The sequence below is a fragment of the Mirounga leonina genome, unplaced genomic scaffold (genome assembly GCF_011800145.1).
Source record: "Mirounga leonina isolate KUSES-001 unplaced genomic scaffold, KU_Mleo_1.0 Mir_125, whole genome shotgun sequence".
Taxonomy (NCBI): Eukaryota; Metazoa; Chordata; class Mammalia; order Carnivora; family Phocidae; genus Mirounga; species Mirounga leonina.
Genome location: NW_023270305.1, coordinates 37,549,780 through 37,561,968, shown reverse-complemented (window position 1 = coordinate 37,561,968; position 12,189 = coordinate 37,549,780).

Genomic DNA, 12,189 nt, shown 5'->3' with positions numbered 1-12,189 from the left:
GATATAGGCAGGGAGAGACAGGAAGCCCCTGACTAGGCTAGGAGGTATTTCAGGGATGCAGATTCTGAGACAGAACAAAGAGAGAGATCAGGAAAATTTGGACCACCCTATCCCAATTACTAGGGTTAAAATGTTTTTCTAATAATTACATTGTGAATACAGAAAATAAAAATAACCACAAAAACTGATCAGAGGAAAAGTTCACTATAAAGATTAACCCGACCTTGCAATACATATCTATAGATCATAGATGTCACAGAAACAAAAACTCTCACACAATTTTAAGTGTTATGTCTACTTCCAGGCCACTGACCTAACCACTGGCAAGTTTCTTGGTAAAGTCCTCATAAAATTCCAGAAATGAAAAGCCCTCATTGGCAACCCTGTCGGGACCCCTCTCACCCCTGTGAGCTTTTTCTGTATCCTTGCTTAATAAAACCCTATCACTTTGTTCACTCTCCTTTGTCCATGAGAGTCATTCTTCAGACTCCGTGAGACAAGAACCTCGCTCTCCTGCTTCAGTAACATTTGTTACACTTAAACCTCTAATCCATTTGGAATTTATAGTGATATATTATGCATAGGCTATATCCAATTACATATTTTTATATGCTTTTTTAGTGAAAAGTTACTTTCCTTCACTAATTTGAGATGGCATCTTTATCATTTAGTAAATTTGCATGTGTAATTAGATCTCTTTCCAAATGTTCTGTTCTCTTCCATTGGTTTGTCTGAGTCTGTGCCATTACTACTATTATAAGTTTCATGGTATATATAATGTAATATATAACAAAGCTAGAAACCTCCTTTTTCTTGCCCTTTTTTGTTGTTGTTGTTGTTCTCAGGGTTTTCCTGCCCATTCTTTCTTGTTTGTTCCTACAAACAAATTTTATATTTAACTTAGCTAACTTTATTCTAAAGATAGTACTTTTAATTTTTAAAAGCTGTAATTCCTAACAATAAATTTAAAATGAATGAGGGCAACAAAAAAATTACCATTTGGCAAACTTTACATTAGTAATTGTCTCAGTCTAGAATTAACAGTTGTTAAAGTTAGTGGGCAAAAATATTATGAGAAACAGGATTTTTGCATAGTTGCAAATAAATTACTTCAAAATACAATTTTACGGTATTTTTAAACAAACTGGAAAATCCTATTAATACTTTTTATCCCCCAATTTTATTTTTTTAGAAATTACCCACATTTTATTCCACATGAATTTATCAGAAGTTTATAACAATTTTATTCAAAACTGAAACAATTCCAAAATCTTTGACACCCAACAGTATAAACTTTACTATGTAAATTATTTTCTAACCACATCATGAAATGATATTCAGTGTTTTGTGTTCTTTTTTAATGATGGTCTTGCTATTGATATTTGCCTTAGATAGACTATGGGAATACATCATTAACCAAAACATTTAGCTTACAAATAACGCATAGAATATGCTGAAGAAAAAGATGGCATCAGACAATTTAAGCCAAAAAAGTTAATTTTATTCTGTAACTATTGCTTCAATAGGGGAGAAAGCAGAGACCAAATCTAGATACCTAACGACTCTCCTAAGACAGAAGGCAGGAGAGTTTTTGAGTTGGAATGGGGAATCTTAGGCCACCTGTGTTCCTAAATGGCCTTGCCTAAAACAAAAGTAACCTTTCTCCTATATTCACAACAGTTGTGGTTTTATTACTTGGAGCAAGTTCCCTCCTATCCTCCACAGAAATTAGGAGGTAGGGGTGCTGTCTTCCTTGATGACTGCATTTCAAAGGGATAGCTCCCAGGTCCTTGAGGAAGACATTCCCGGGTTGTAAAACCTGCAAGAGGCTTTTTAAAAGATTTATATCTCAAAGGGGCAGTGAGAATTTACCATGACAAGTTTCCTGAGGTAAAACGCTCTAAGAAAAGGGAAGTTGGGGCCTGAGGCAGGAAAGCAAAGCCTGTCTGAAGTTTAGGCAACCTAAGGGGAACAGTAAGTCCATCTTGGTGAAATATTTTGTAACACACACTCACACACACATGCACACGCTCACGCACATGCACATGCACACAGTATTGTGGATAAGTGAAGGTAGATCACCTGCATAATTGGCAAGCTCTGGTGCAAAATGAAAATGCAGCTTCTCCTGTTCAAAAATTAAGAATTTCAAGATGGCAGCAGCAGAACATTAAACTCAGGGCTCTTCTAGGTGTGGAGCCCTGTGCAGTGACAAAGGTCACATGCCCATGAAACTGGCCCTGAGGGCAAGGTTTGGATCCAGATTGGCTGGCTACTGGAGACTGAATCCAGACTTTTCTAATTGGCTGGATAACATTAGCATGTTTACTAAATCTTTCTTTTTTTTTTTTTAAAGATTTTATTTATTTATTTGAGAGAGAGAGAATGAGAGAGAACACATGAGAGGGGGGAGGGTCAGAGGGAGAAGCAGACTCCCCGCTGAGCAGGGAGCCCGATGCGGGACTCGATCCAGGGACTCCAGGATCATGACCTGAGCCGAAGGCAGTCGCTTAACCAACTGAGCCACCCAGGCGCCCTAAATCTTTCTGAACTTCAGTTTCCTCTGGTGAGTATTTGGGGAGGGGACTGAGGGGGCAGCTAGCTATGAGTGATCACTAGTTACAGTAAGCCATGTAAAGTTCTCAGAACAGCAGCACTTAGCAAGAATTTGATAAGATTTTATTTTTAAAAATACAAGTAAATTGACCTTCATGCAAATGTATTTTACAAGTTTTTCATGAAACTTTTAATATATTTAAAATTAATTTAATACATGGAAGTTAAAAAAAAATTGTATGGAGTCAATCATATAGTCAGTTTTCACAGGTGGAGCCATGCTTAGAAAGACCTGTACCATTCAAAGACCTGAATCTATTTTGCGCTATAGGGTTTTATATATATATTTTTTTTACCCTTTGGATATATTTTTAAAGCTTTTATTTATTTATTTTTCAGAGAAAGAGAAAGAGAGAGCACAAGCAGGGGGAGTTGCAAGCAAAGAGAGAAGCAGGCTCCCCGCTGAGCAAGGAGCCCAATGGGGAGCTAGATCCCAGAACCCTGGGATCATGACCTGAGCCAAAGGCAGTGGCTTAACCAACTGAGCCACACAGGTGCCCCTACCCTTAGAATACTAAAGAACAAAGCAGGATTCAAACTCCCCCCCCCCCCAAATAAGTCTTTTGGCTCAATACTCTTAATTGTATAAAAATATTTTTACATTATTTAAAAGTATTAGGATTATTTTGTACTAAATTTTTAAAGATACTTGAAACTGCCTCTAGATTTCCACTATGACAGATTAATTTATCTGCTTATTCTAGTTGAAGAAATATATTACATAGTCTTTTATTAGGTGTCACACACATAAGATTGGCTGTTTTGTTTTGTTTTTGTTTTTGTTTTTTCTGCAGTTACAAATATTCCCAACTCCTCAGTAATTTATAACTACGAACACCAAGTTCTTGGAGATTGGCTAACCCTTCTGCTACACATTGCTCTCTCAGAGAAATAAAACCTCCTAACTTAGTCATGCTGTGTTATGATTTCACTATTTTATGAAATATAATTTACCATTATTTAGGATAGGATTCCAAAACTAAAACTGTTATTTAGAACTCCTCATTATGTTACCTTACTCAAATTTTATACTTAGTTTAGTTTCAGAAATTGCACTGTGAGGATTTCTCTGTTTATGTAGCTGCTCACAAACTGTTTGCATAAGCAACAAATATTGTATTCCTCAAAGTTTTGATAGAATTTTCCAGCGAAACCATATATTTCAAAGATAGTTCTTAAAAATTGTATGGTGTCTATTTCATAGACACCTATTTGAGAGCTCTTTTGCTTCTTTAGACATATTTGGTGATACTTACAAAAATCTATTTCACATAAACTTTCCAAACTATTAGAAGTGCATTTTGGCAGTACCTTTTCTAAATTAGATTTTAAGTTTACTTTTAATTAGTAAGGTCATATTTACATTTCAGTTTCTCTATGTTTACCTTACTAGTTGAAGAAAATTTATCTTTTATAAATTTTTTATGAGAAAACGATTATCGATTAAATTATCCTAGTTTCTAAATAATTTGCTTTAATCTAATCTATTCCTCTGCTTTAGGTTTTTTTGACTTATCTCTTCCTAAATTCTTGTATTCATTATTTTTTATTCTCTCATATGACAATACTAATTACAAGTGTATATATTACCCTAAGGACAGATTTGTTACTGATAATAGAATATTTCCTCCTTGTTAACCTACAATTTTTTAGCATTTGCTGTTCTGAATTCTTCTTTGAATTGCGTGAAATTTGTTGTCTCTGTATCAATATATATTTTTTGTGAGGGCAAAATGAAGGTGGAGGCAGCAACGCTCTCTCCATTGTCCCAGTTTACAGATGAGCCCCCAAAGGGTAGATAGAGATAGGGCTCCAGCTTTCTGATACTTTTCCAAGCTCTATCTATTTCAAATAATAAAGCCAGGTAATACCAAAAGCAGAAGAATGAATAGGCTCTATTCTCAATTCTGCTCCATAATTAGCAATAATTACTTTATCTGTGAGTATTTTCCTTCAAAACTCTTTTGTATTTTCTTCCTTCAGTGTCTTCCCTGATGATCCAGTGAGATTTTGAATGAAATGCCACTGGAAGTCACTGGACAGATTTGAATGCAGAAATCAGCAGTTAGCTTTTAAGCAAAGAAAGAAAGAATGTTACTATTCTAGGAAGTCTTCCTTCCTAGGCAAATTATTTTAATTGTTAATAGACCGTCAACATGACCTTAATTAAATCATTTGCCAATAATTCTTCCTATGAACTGAACTCAGTTTATTCACTGGCTTTTTTTAAACCACAGAGTAAAACTTCCCTCTATGTTTGAAGTTTTGATTTGATGTCAGTAGTTAAATTTTTTTCACCCTGAAAATGATTATAGCAATCTTCAGTGTTCATAAGTGTAAATTTCACTTATCTGAGGCTCAGTAACTCTGGTTTCAGTTTCCTACCCAAAGCTACAAAATCACTTTGAAGAGTACCATATAAGTAAATTATACCATCAAGTCATCAAGCTGGGAATGTCACACCCGGGAGGGTACTTCAATGCTTATAGTAGCTACTTCTGTTCAACAAGAATTTCCCAGAGCTGAAAGCATTCTCAGGCTCAGAGACTTCATGGAACATAAACCTTTACTTCAAAAATAAACTTTGTATTTTGAAAACAAAACATTTATTGTTTGTGTAAAAGGTCCCTGAGTTTTGTTAGGAAACAATTTAACAACTCCAGTTTATAAAAATACTGTGAGACAATGATTACAAATGTAACCTTTACTTTAAAAGAGCAGAAGCAATTTGGCCCCTTGGTTTTAACATTATGTTACTTGGCTGGTTGCACAGAGTACCCAGTTGGGTACAAAATCATTTCCGGAACTCTAATTTTTTATTTTATACTTTCTTATGGATTTTTTTATTTCTTAGTGAATAGTTCTTCCTCTCACAAATAAAAGAAGAATTACAGAATATGTTCATATGCACATGAAGTACTGTGAAATTTAAAACAGGAGTCGCTTTAGTTACAGCTGTTTTAGAATAAACTTGTAAATAATATCTAAAAGCAACTTATATATAGGGCTGCCGTATTTTATAATGTAGTACAGTGCACTAAGTGTAAGAATAAAACTTAAATTTCTTATGACCTTTAATAGTAAGAAGCAGTTTCCCTTTAAACAATGATTGTAGATGGTTTCTACTGTGTTAAAATTTCTATGACCTAAGTTATTATGGTATAAAATTTAATATTTAAACCTGTACAGAGCTTATATAAAGATTTTGTATGTTTCTTTCTCCAATTACCAAAATAGTGGAGTAAACTGTATGGATACTAATGCTCTCAGTTAATGCTAACTTTTGAGCAGTATGGTTTGAGAGTACATTTAAATAATATTTCCAGGTACTCTTAACTTTATTTTCAAAGCATTAACACAGGAGTGATTTATACATTATTGAGAATTAGTAATAATAATAAGCAAACTAATTACCACTCTTGAAGCAGAAATTTTGATCCTGGCTCACTCTGTTTACTGAATAATCATTTCTGGACACTGATTTTTTTTTTTTTTTGAGGAACTTTATAATGTAAGGCTCTTCTTAACTCCATAAACATAGATTATACTACACTCATAATTCTTTTTTAATGAAGGTATTCAATATGATTATTTTCTGGAGATGGCACAGGAAAAGATGGAAAGTGGAATGATCAAGGGAGGCTGTTATCTAGGGTAATGTTTTCTTTCTGAAGAGGCTCTCAGCTTTGACCTTGAGAAATGTATGATTGCACTGGACAAAGTTAAACAGGCAAAGATATTTTTATTTTTTGAATATTTTCACAGAATTATGAAGCATGATAGGCAAGTAAAATTGTTTTTATTTAAAGTATACAATGTTATTATTTGGTATATGTATACATTATGAAATGATTGCCACAATCAAGTTAATTAAATTAATGTATTACCATCTCATATGGTTGCTTTTTTAAATGAGAAAACTTAAGATCCACTCTCATGGCAAATTTGATGTACACAATGGACTATTAACTATAGCTACCATGCTGTGCATGAGGCTCACGGGATTTATTTGTCTTCTAACTAAAATTTTGTAGCTTTTGACCACTATCTCCCCATTTCCCCCACCCCCCAGACCCTGACAACTACAATTCTACTTTCTATTTCTATGAGTTCAACTTTTGTTTGTTTGTTTAGATTTTATATATAAATGATATCATACAGTATTTGTCTTTCTCTGATTTACTTCACTTAGCATAATTCCTCCAGTTTCTTCCATATTGTTCACAGATGGCAGGATTTTCTTCCTTTTTATGGCTGAATAATATTTCACACACACACACATATATTACACACACACATATATTACACTGTATATTACATATATACATATATGTATATATATAATGTGTATATATAATGATATATATATAATAATATGTATATATACAATTTCTTTATCCATTCATTTGTTAACAGACACTTAGGTCGTTCCTGTATCTTGGCTATTGTAAATGATGCTACGATGAACATGGGGATGCAGATATGTCTTTGAGATACTGATTTTGTTTTCTTCTGATACATACTCAGAAATGGGATTGCTGGATCATATGGTAGTTCTATTTTTAATTTTGGAGGAAACTCCATACAGTTTTCTATAATGATTATACCAATATACATTCCCACCAACAAAGTATAAGGGTTACTTTTCTCCACATCCTTGCCAACATTTGTTATCTCGTGTCTCTTTGATAATAGCCATCCTAACAGGTGTAAGGTGATATCTAATTGTAGTCTTGATTTGCATAACTGAAGTTTTTAATCAAAGCTATTGCAATAAGGAAGAGAGGCTAGAACTAAAGTTTGAATTCAATGCCACTGAAAGAAAGGGCTGGGGAGATTTTAAAAGCTGGAATGAGGGTATCATAAACCACTAATTGGCCCTACTCAAAAGAAAAGTACCTTCTCCTTTCCTCAGGCAGGAGGTGATTTTATAATGTGAAGCATGGCCCTTACCAAATTTAGGCTCATCCTCTCCCACAGAGACTGGGAGAGGAGGGGTGCTGTTTCCTTGATGATTGCATTTCAAAGAGATGGTTCTTAGCTCTTCCAGGAGAAAGACATTCCAGAGTTGTGAAAGTGGCAAGAGGCTTTTAAAAAGATTTACATCTCAAGAAATAATCCTGCCTCTCAATCTCTATGTGAGGGTAATATTAGTATCTAACTCACAGGATTTTCTTTTTTTTCCCTTAGAATTAAGTGATGTAACACATGGAAGACACTTAGCAAAATGGTTGGTACATAATTTGTGATCAATAAATCTTTGGATTTAAAAAAATGATTTACATCTCAATGAGGTAGAGAAAAGACTTGCAATGACAAGTTTTCTAAAATAAGTGCTTTAAGAAAAGGGGAGCCAGGTGTCTACAGCCGGGAAGAAGCCTGGCTAAGGATTCGTCAAGATGAAGAAAACATTAAGGACATTTTGGTCAGTGAATTCTGTTTGGAGCTAATGAAAAATTATTAATTAGAAACTAAGTCACGTTTCAAATATTCCTCGGGAACTGTATAAATAAATATAATGTGGCAAGTACTTTTAAAGGTTGCAGAATTATTTAAACGTTACCCCAAAACTTTTCATTGAATTGTTATTTATGGTGTTAGAAAGTAACCAACTGTCCATTGGTAAGAAAACAGATAAAGTATAATGTACCCATACTATGGCACATTAAATGGTTATTGAAATGAATGTAACATATCTACATCTCTTTCCCTTAAAGAGTATCTAAGATGTATTATTTCTTGCTCAGGCCAAAAACCTTGGAGTTGACATCTCTCTCACATCCCACTGTCAGTGATCAGCAAAGCCTCTTGGTTCCAACTTCAAAATACGTCCACAATTTGATTACTTTTCATCACCTGGCCCAGTTATCGTCCCTAGTTTGGACTACTGCAATAGCCTCTTCATTGGTCTCGCTGCTCCTGGAATTCCTCTTCTCCAAAAATATATTCTCACAATGCAAAGTCTCCTTTTAGAAACTTGAGCCAGATCAGTAAGTCCAATTATGTCACTAGCGACTCTGTGTGATCTGGCCTATTCCCTCTCCCTTCATCTCTCCTTCTCCTTCACTCCACTTCTACCACACCAGCCCCCTTACTAGTCTTCACATATATTCATACCCTCATGCTTTTGCACAGCCTGTTTCTTCTGTCTGAGCTGAGTTACTCTTAACCCAAATACTCACCATATCTAATTCTGCACTAACTCAAATTAGACTAAAATCTTACCTTCTCATTGTATCACCATCCAGACTGCAAGACCTGGCCTTTACTGCGCACCTGCTTGTACTCACTAACCTTTGTCTTATATTTTCCCCCTAACATTTTCATTTGGCTTTCCTCTTAACTTAGGCAGATGAAACCTAAAACTACCCCCCAGGTGATGGATTGCCCTGACAAGACTTCCCACTGGCCCAGATCACCCAGACCCTTTCAGCTAAACCTGACTGGAACCTGCGTAGATGGACCATGGAGTGACCTCTGGAATGACCTACCGTCACCTTTACTTCAAAATAATACTAAAATCTCTATCCAAGGAGGAGCACCAGCCTCATTTACATAACATTCCTATGTATGTATAGGCATGTTTCCTTAAGGCTCATGTGTGACCTTATTCCCTCCTCTACATATGATAACAAGGCTTCCCTACCTAAATATTCATCTTAACCCTAAACAAAAGGAACCCATTCACCCTCTCTCAGGGAGTTATGGCTTTGGAAGTCATTCCCTGTGATCTCCTTATTTGCTGCATAAATTTTCTTTGTGGACAACTGAACCTGGTGCAATTTCTAACACACATGGGTGAACAACATGAGTGAACTCATTTTGGTTCAGTTACAACTGAACTCAACTCTTACTACCCCAGTTTAAAATGCAAGCTGCTCATTTTCCCAATGCACTTCCAACCCCCTTCTCCTGATAGCTTTTATCACCTCCTAGTAAACTTGTTATTTACTTATTTGTATGTTTATCATTTATTTTTGATCTCTCTCCACTAAAACAAAATTTTCACAACACTTGTTTATTCACGGTATTGCATAGAACAAAGCCTGGCACAGAAGCAACTCATTAAATGCTTGTTGAATACATGAATAAATGAGAGATGAAAGTCTTTGTCACCAGAATAAGGTGAAAAGCCCGTGTGAAATATCAACTATATCTCAGTGTCCTACTTATTCCTGAGTTGCTTTTTTAGTAATATTAAAAATCTAACAGGTATTGCAAATATATGACAGTCAAAGACTTTTAAAAATGACAGCTCTAATATTATGGGATTAGTTTAACTGAAATATATGTATTAAGATTTAAGCATAATAAGTTTATAAATGTGAATAGTGCAATTTCTATTACGAAAAACAATTACCAAGATAAGGATAAATATAGGTCAAAATAGAAGACACAAACATAAAATAAGAAATACATTTTGACCCCTCATGCCTATTGAGATGGAACTATGATGACATAATTTGTTTTTCAATGAAGTATCTATACAGATCAAACAAAATTAATATTTTACTGGTTATTTGTTTGTGTAGCCTAGATAGGATTATTAATTTGAGCAGAGGAATGTTTACTGTTACTCCAGGAAAAAAAAAAGGGGGGAATGTGGCAGTGTACTATAAAAACTCGTATTATTTTTAAATTATTGGGTGATCTAAATTAAAATAAAAATATAAATAAAATGAGGTAAAGCCACCACAGGAAACAAGATTCTGGAATAATTTTCTGGACTTTCACTTTTTCTACTTGAAGTGATTCCCCTCAGAATGAGGTGTTTTTTTTTTTTTTTTTTTTGGATATATGATAATTTAAAATTTGTGTGATAATATTATTTGTTTGATAATTTAAGAATATCCTATTTTTTTTTTAAAGATTTTACTTATTTATTTGAAAGAGAAACACAGAGAGAGAGAGAGAGAGCGCGCGCACAAGCAAGGAACAAGGTAAGGGGCAGAGGGAGAAGCACACTGCCTGCTGAGCAGGGAGACTGATGTGGGACTAAATCCCAGGACCCTGGGATCATGACCTGAGCCCAAGGCAGATGCTTAATGACTAAGCCACCCAGGTGCCCAAGAATATCTTATTCTATAAACAAATGCTATGACATATTTTTGTTAAAAGATTAAATGTATTTACTTTTCTTTCCTTTTTGTTTTGTTTTGTTTTGTTTTTAAGATATTCATGTGAAAGCATGAACATGAGACTATAACATAGGGGTAAACATATTAGGGGAAAAATGATTTTGAGGTACATGGATAGTCTCTCTTTAAAAATAAAAATAAGCAAATAAATAAAAATCTCTACCAACTAACATTAGCTGAGACTTTTTTTTTTTTTCAAGTTTTTACTTAAGTTCCAGATAGTTAACATACAGCGTAATACAATATTAGTTTCAGGTTTAGAACTTAGTGATTCAATTTAGGACTTATTTTTAAATAGTTTATTTATTCTTGAACTGTTTTGTCTGAGTTAAGCTAACAATTTTTATTATCTTTTTTAATTTTATTATATTATGTTATCACCATACATTACATCATTAGTTTTTGATGTAGTGCTCCATGATTCATTGTTCGCGTATAACACCCAGTGATCCATTCAATACATGCCTTCTTTAATACCCATCACCAGGCTAACCCACTCCCTACTCCCCTTTGACTGAGCTCTCACCAACTTCCAAGAAATAAGACATGAATAAAGGTGAGAAGTGGAAATATATTATGATATACTAAAGCTACCTTCTGGGAAATATATACATGAAAATGACAAATCTTATATTTACTGTTGAAATGACAATAAAGAAAGCCAATATTTCATAGCACCTGAGCCCTGAATATCAAGCAGTGAGATATACAGGTCCTAAGGCCATATTATAAACCAGAAGTTATTCAGTAAGCAAGGATTCAAATGTTCAAATCATAGTTCTTGGTTACAAACAACAGAAATTGACTCTAGTTACTCTAATCAGAAAAGGTGTTTCCTAGAAGGGTATTGGGTAGCTCTGCACAATGGAAGAACAGAGCCAGAATCACTCTGCAGGAAGAGGCATCCCATTGGAGAGACCTAGAAGTCAACACTAGCACCACCAAGGGATTGAACTGTCCTTGTTTCTTTGTGCCATTCTCTTAGCATTCAGCATCCAGGCATGAAGCATGCATGGATGAGCGAACTCATATGGCTATGCCCTAGAGATAGCCAGGGTCTGGCTTCTGTCTATGCTAGTGGAATAGGATGACCATGTCTCCTACCAAAATGCCTAAATAGTGGATTCCACAAGTCTGAAATATCTTAGATGACATAAACCTTTTTAAAAAGCCTCCACATACCTTTATTTGTCATTAGTATAATTAGATAATAAAAGACTACAATGAAGAAAAAAAAGTCTAATTTATTAACCACCCCTCCTTTAGCAAGCACTGAAATAGAAATTAGTATAACCAATTAACTTAGCTGGTAACAACTGTTGCATTGTGGCTTAATAGACTTTGTATTATTTCCTCCTCAGGGACTGAATCTTTAATTGGAAATATTTAAATATTTAAAAATATTTAAATATTTTAATATTTAAAATATTTAAAA